The sequence below is a fragment of the Myotis myotis genome, unplaced genomic scaffold (genome assembly GCF_014108235.1).
Source record: "Myotis myotis isolate mMyoMyo1 unplaced genomic scaffold, mMyoMyo1.p scaffold_m19_p_2, whole genome shotgun sequence".
Lineage (NCBI taxonomy): Eukaryota > Metazoa > Chordata > Mammalia > Chiroptera > Vespertilionidae > Myotis > Myotis myotis.
Window position 1 is genome coordinate 140000733 of NW_023416324.1, and position 7067 is coordinate 140007799.

At 44.0% G+C, this 7067-nt stretch overlaps 1 pseudogene; it reads left to right on the forward strand.

Annotated features, from left to right (window-relative positions):
• The first annotated feature begins 218 nt into the window (after window positions 1-218).
• LOC118677680 lies at window positions 219-885 on the forward strand (annotated as a pseudogene).
• The last annotated feature ends 6182 nt before the right edge of the window (window positions 886-7067 follow it).

The window sequence follows — 7067 nt, forward strand, 5'->3', positions numbered from 1 at the left end:
AAGAGATTGATTGATTTGTTGTTCCATTTATTTATGCATCCATTGGTTGCTTCTTAGATGTGCCCGGACTGGAGATGAAACCTGCAACCTTGGTGTATTGGGACACGCTCTAACAAACTGAGCTGCCTGGCCAGGGCCCCAGCACATAGCGTGCTTTCAATAAATATTATTGAATCAAGCAATGGAATTTTGTGATGGGGAAGGATGGTTCAGTGGGCTTTCCTGTGCAACACCAGCCATTGTATAATCAGCCGGGTATGATGGATGCCAGCAACACCAGTTCCATCAGGCTGTCCACCAGGCTTGACATATTTCAGTCAGATAGATCAGATACTGATTCATCAGCAAGTTGAGCTTCTGGAAGTCTTAGCAAGTTTTAGATCTAGTATTAAATATAAAATGAAGGACAGCCTTAGACAAACTATTTACTTTGCAGTGGAGGATAGTGATTTCTGTACCTGAAACTGCTACGGGACTTTTAAGTCTTTTACTGTTAAGGATTCTTGATAACAGGGGCCAAGAGGTCATAACTCTGGAGATACCTATTTGCCCCTGCTGCCCTCAAGAGATAGAAATCCTCACTCCTCCTGATACACCAGCAGGTTATGTTACTCAGAATTGGTACCCATGCCAGCCAAAGTTTACAGTTCAAAATGAAGAGGAGAGAGGATGTACTAAAAATTATTGGTCCATGTTGTAGTGATATTGATTTTGAGATTAAATCTCTTGATGAAGAAAATGTGGTTGGCAAGATTCCCAAGCAATAGACTGGTTTTGTGATTTATAGATGCCAATAACTTTGGGATCCAGTTTTCTTTAGAACTTGATATGAAAATAAAAGCTGTGATGCTTGGCATGTGTTACCCCATTTACTTCATTTTTTGAATTTTTTTTGTTTTGTTTTTTAAAGGACTGGAGGCAAAGAACAGAGAGCAGGAGTTTGGTAGTGAATTTACAAAAATCTCTTTGGGAGAAAGAAATAAGAACCAAGGTGGGATATCTATAATAATAAAAGCGTAATATGCTAATTAGACTGGACAGCTGAATGACCTTCTGGACATCATTCCAGATCTCCTTCTGGACAAAGTTGCCATGGAAGGGGCCGAGGCAGAGGTAGTTAGGGGCAATCAGGAAGACAGGGTGGTCAGGAGTGATCAGGCAGGCAGGCAAGCAGTTAGGGACAATCAGGCAGACAGGTGAGTGGTTAAGGGCAATCAGGCAGGCAGGCAGAGTTGTTAGGGGTGATCAGGCAGACAAGCAGCTAGGAGCCAGAAGGTCTGGATTGCAAGAGGGATGTCCAAATGCCAGTTTAGGCCCAATCCCATAGTCGGACATCCCCCGAGGGGTCCTGGATTGCTAGAAGGTGCAGGCTGGGCTGAGGGACCCCCAACTCCGTGCACGAATTTCATGCACCGGGCCTATATATATATACTAGAGGCCCAGTGCACAAAAATTTGTGCTCTCGGGGGGGAAGAGGGGTCCCTCAGCCTGGGCTGTGCCCTCTCGCAGTCTGGGACCCCTTGGGAGATAACGCCCTGCTGGCTTAGGCCTGCTCCGAGGTGGCAGAGGGCAGGCCCAATGCCTAGGTGCAGCCCCTGGTCGGGCTCAGAGCAGGGCCGATTGGGGAGTTGGGGCGCCGCCCCTGTCATGCACAGAGCAGGGTGGATTGGGAGGTTGCGATGCCAACCTCAGTCATGCTCAGGGTAGGGGCGATTGGGGGGTTGGGGCACCGCCCCCGTCACACTCAAGGCAGGGTCGATGCGGAAGTTGCGGCGCCACCCCGTCAGGCACAGAGCAGGGCCAATCAGGGGGTTGGGGCTCCTTACGCTGTTACGCACAGAGCAGGGTCAATCAGGGGGTTGAGGAGCTCCCCCTGTCACGCACAGAGCAGGGCCCATCAGGGGGTTGAGGAGCTCCCCCCTGTCACTCACAGAATAGGGCCGACAGGGGAGTTGGGGCACCGCCCCTTGTCACACACAGAGCAGGGCAGATCAGGGGGTTGGGGCGCCAACCTCTATCACCCACAGAGCAGGGCCAATCAGGGGATTGGGTCGCCGCCACTGTCACACTCAGGGCAGGGCCGATGGGGAGGTTATGGCTCTACCCCATCATACACAGAGCAGGGCCCGTGGGGGGGGGAGGTTGGGGTGCCGCCCTCTATCACCCACAGAGTAGGGCCGATCAGGGGGTTGGGGCGCCGCCACTCTCACACTCAGGGCAGGGCCAATGGGGAGGTTATGGCTCTACCCTGTCACACACAGAGCAGGGCCAATCAGGGGTTTGGGGCGCCACACCCTGTCACACACAGAGCCGCAGGGCGATCAGGGGGTTTGGGCGCTGCCCCCTGTCACGCTGATCCCGGTGCCGGGAGGCCTCTTGGCTCTGCTGATCCCGGTGCTGGGAGGCGTTGCGGCTCTGCTGATCCCGGTGCTGGGAGGCATATTACCCTTTTACTATATAGGATAGAGGCCTGGTGCATGGGTGGGGCTGGCTGGTTTGCCCTGAAGGGTGTCCTGGATCAGGGTGGGGTCCCCACTGGGGTGCTTGGCCAGCCTGGATGAGGGGATGATGGCTGTTTGCAGCTGGTCACACACCCTTCAGGGTGGGGGTCCCCACTGGGGTGCCTGGCCAGTCTGGGTGAGGGGCTGAGGGCTGTTTTCAGGCTGGCGGGTGACTGAAGCTCCCAACTGCTCCTTTTTTCCTTTTTTTCTTTTTTTTATTCTGGGCCAGCTTTAGCTCTGGCTCCAGCTCTGAGGCCTCTGCTGCTGAAAGCAGGTATCTGGTTTGCTTGGGTTCTATAATCGAAACAATGTATAACTCCAGCTCTGAGATCCCAGCTCGCTGAAAGCAGGTTTCTGGGGTTTTGTTTAGCTTCTATATTTGTTACAATGTTTCAAACTGCAGGCTCAGAGGCCTGCAAGGCAGGTGGGGAACGTTGTATCCTCCATCATTGAAGCAAGCAAGCCTCATGTTAGTTTCAAGCTGCCTGGCTGCCGGCCGCCATCTTGGCTGGCAGTTAATTTGCATATCGCCCTGATTAGCCAATGGGAAGGGTAACGGTCCTATGCTAATTACCATGTTTCTCTTTTATTAGATAGGATATAATGTTTTAGACAAAAGTAATGAGAAAGAAGATGGAGAGAAGATAAATTCAAGCTTTTGTTTGAAGGTATAATTGATGGTATTTCTGCTGGGTTGAATTCTAGAAAAGTAGGAAATGCAAGGATTCAAGAATGGCTTCCTAGGTTTTTATTTAGCAACTGCATAAAATACTGTTATTTTCTGAAATAGGAAAGTGAAGGGGATAATCATGTTTTAGGGAAGAAGTTAGTGGGAAGTAAGAATGTCATTCAATAGCCAAGTGGAAATATCAGTTATGTAATTGGCTATATCTTGTACTCAGAGAAGAGGTCTTTGGGAGCTATAACTTTGGTAGTTATCAGCATAAAGCTAGCATATAAAGTTACAGTTGTTAATAAGATTACATAGAAGAAGCATATAGACTGAGAAAGGTAGAGGGCTCAGGACCAAGAAATGAGTCATTCATATATAGTGGCAAGGCCATTGAAGGAGATGGAGAGGATGCTTGGATATAGTGAGTCCGGGCAGAGTTATGTCATGAAAGGAGAGCAAAACAGGTGAGTCAAGTAAGACATGAGCAGCTTTGTTGAATGCACCTGAGAGGCAATAATATGAGGACACACAAGTGTCCACTGGGTCTTGACAAGAGCAAGTGAATTGTAGTGCTTGGGATGAAAGCCAGGTTAGAAATGGTTGAAAGTGAATCAGAAATGAGGAAGGAAACACCTTAGGTAAAGGGGATATAGTAATCCAGGAAAGAAGCTGATAACCATGGATGTATATTCTTTAGCTGATAGTGGATGATGGTAAAGGTACTATGTGGGCATAAAACAATTGTTATGAAGAGATGATATTTTTATGTGTTCCAATGATCTAGCATTGATTTCCAAGATTTTGTAACTTTAATGGTTCTGTTCTAATGTTAGAAGGGTTAATTGTTTCTATATGCAAAATAAACTGAAGTAATTATTTGAATCTCAGACACTATGATTTACTGTCACAATGGAGCTTCACCTAGAATCATGGCTCTTCTTTGTACTTGCCACATGACTCTCCAAGCCTGTGCTTTTTCATCTCCTGAGTGGAAACAATAATACTCACTACCTGTGGTTTCTGTGGACATGAAGTGAGATGATGTCTGTATGGATTGACATATTATTTGTGTCTGTATCAGAAGATAAAATGGACATTCGCTGAAATACCTCTGATGGTACCCAATTGGCCATAGTGCAGCTATTGTCTAAAACAGTGCTAGATAATAAATGCCTTGAAGGAAGAAAGTATATTTTGACCACTTTCATATCCTCAGTGCCCAGCAGTGCACTTAGCTCTGAGCTGTCAAATTAAATAAAAAAAAACACCAAAAAACATAAAGAAACTTCCAGCAAACTGTAGAGCAAGATGAAATTAGGTCTGACTACATTTATTCTGTCTTTGCAGTTCTGCCCTTGAAACAATGGGATGTGGAATGGTTTCCCTACAAAGAGTCTATTTGACACTTGAATTTAAAGAGCTGCTCAGGAACACCCATATATCTTTCATATCTGCCTGAAGTTATACCACTATGTTTTTGCTTCTAATTTCCCTGTTTCATTACTATTCATCTGTGACAAGACAGAACAATTTGTTGTAACTATACCTATAATCATCTTTTGATACCAGCATTTCAATTCAGTTCTGAAAGTTCGTTTAAAAAGGCTTTCAGATTTCTTCCTACATGTTTTAGTGGTTTATCACATGTTTTTAAATGAGTCCACTGTGTTTATGATGATTCCTTAATGCCCAGTGAATGGCATTAAAACTATCCCAAAGCTCTAAGAAACATGACCCCAAAAAGTACTCTCCATTGCCCCACTTTTTGGAATTAGGTCTGAAAAATATCTTAAATTTGGGGCCAGGTGTATGTTTCTGTGTGCTCATCTGTCTTATTTTGTTGTACCTGCTGTGTTCTTTTCATGGCTTATCCTGTTTAAAGTCTTGGAGTATTTTAAGAATACAAAGTGGAAATTTCAGCAGATATGCTCTCATCAGTCTACAGGGACAGGTCTGTACCTTCATCGTGTCCCAAACAGGGAGATTAATGGACCTGTAGCAACAAATTAGACTTTAGAATTGATCAGTTTAGATTTGAGAGAAAGTATCTTCATTTTCCTTTGAGTACAAATAATTGAAATTAATGAGATGAAATATTTAAATTCAGCACCTATCTTCTACCTACTGAAATGTTTCTGCATCTAATAAAATGAGGTTTAAAAATGCAATATTCTCTAGGAACCAAAAAAAGCACATTTACTGCCGCTTAGAGACTATTGACATATCTATAAAAATATTACAGAATTCAGTGGGGTTAAAATATGTATTAAAATATGAAAATATAAATCCTGGATCTATATCAAATCCTCATGTCAGGTAACTGGGGTTCATTAGGTTAGAATTGCTTTTCAGAGAATATTATATACATGGGATAGGGAGTGACTACCTTTTTATGTATCAGATTTATGAGGCTGTATAGTAATTGGCAATATATATTGTTTAATTTCCCTCCTAAGGATAGGTAAACCCTAAGTAAAAAATTCTGAATTACCTGCCCAATCTCCAAAAACCAACACAACCAACAAATTCCTCAAACTCCAGAAACATTTAATGGAGTACTAATTTGAGACAGAGAAAAAATAAAAACAATGGTAATAGTCAAAATAAGGGAAGACTTAGGTGAACTATTGCCGGAGTCCATTCATTGTCTTCACTAGCTGAATTGGAAAAATATAGTGGAATAATGCCATGTAAGGAAATAGATCCTGTAACTAAATTACATTTAGAGAAAAAATTTTTTTCGTTTAATGCTAATAGCAAGGCACCCAGAAAAAACACACATTATGCCAGGGTAAGCCAGGGAAGATCATTTTAAAGAAAAGACCCCAAGTAAGGTTTTTTCCTTTAACCTTTGGTCGAGAATATGTTTGTATACTTTCAGAGAACAGCTAAAAGACCATGTGGATTCCTGTAACAAGGGATCCCAGAAAGCCAGCCACAAAGACAGAAGAGACAGTTCAGAGATGGAGATGGTGAAGACGCCTTGCCATGCTAGCAGTCAGCAGCCGTGCGTCGCTGCAGGGTGCCCAGGACCAGAGGAGAAAGGACCGGACCTGCATTTTCCACCATCCAGAACCAACATTTCATGCTGGCATGTACACATGAACTGTCGGACATTGAAACTTGGACTCAGTTTTAGACTGAACTTTTGGACATTGAAATTGGGACTTGATTATTTTTTAAAGAAAAAAATAAGGAGGAGATGCCGGAGTCCATTCATTGTCTTCACTAGCTGAGTTTAGACAGACCCCCCAAAAGCTAGTAACCTTTGAAGTTCTAGCAAAGGTCAGAACTGTGCACCACCCAGTTAATTTAGGTAATAATAGTTGAAGCACCCCCACCTTAGTTCACTTAATTCCTTAGATACTTATGTAGACCCTTGTTGATTATTGTTAATCAGATACTCCCGGAAGTCTATTGATGAGCTAATCAGACACTTTGTCTATTCCTGGAAATTGTTTGCTGATCTGTGTGTCATTGAAACCTCCTTACCCTAAGGGCTACTCCAGATCAATAAAAGATTGGAGCAGCCTGAGCAGTGGAGGAAGTCCTTCGAGACTTGCCTGCCTGGTCCCCCAATATTCCCAAATTATCTCTTGTCTTTTCATATTCATTTGTGTGCGGCTCTGCTTCCAGTTCCTGAACCCTGACCCATGCGGGACGTGGGAAGGAAACACACAACAAACTATAATGTAGTCACTAAGAAAATGTATAATTAGATGTTTGTAATAAACTAGGGGGTAAATCTTATGTTGCAGTGTTGAAAAGCAGTCACAATTTTTATATATAGCCTAGCTCAACTAATACACGCAAAAAATAGATCAGAGCCCTAACTGGTTTGGCTCAGTGGATAGAGTGTCGGCCTGCGGACTGAAAGGTCCCAGGTTCAATTC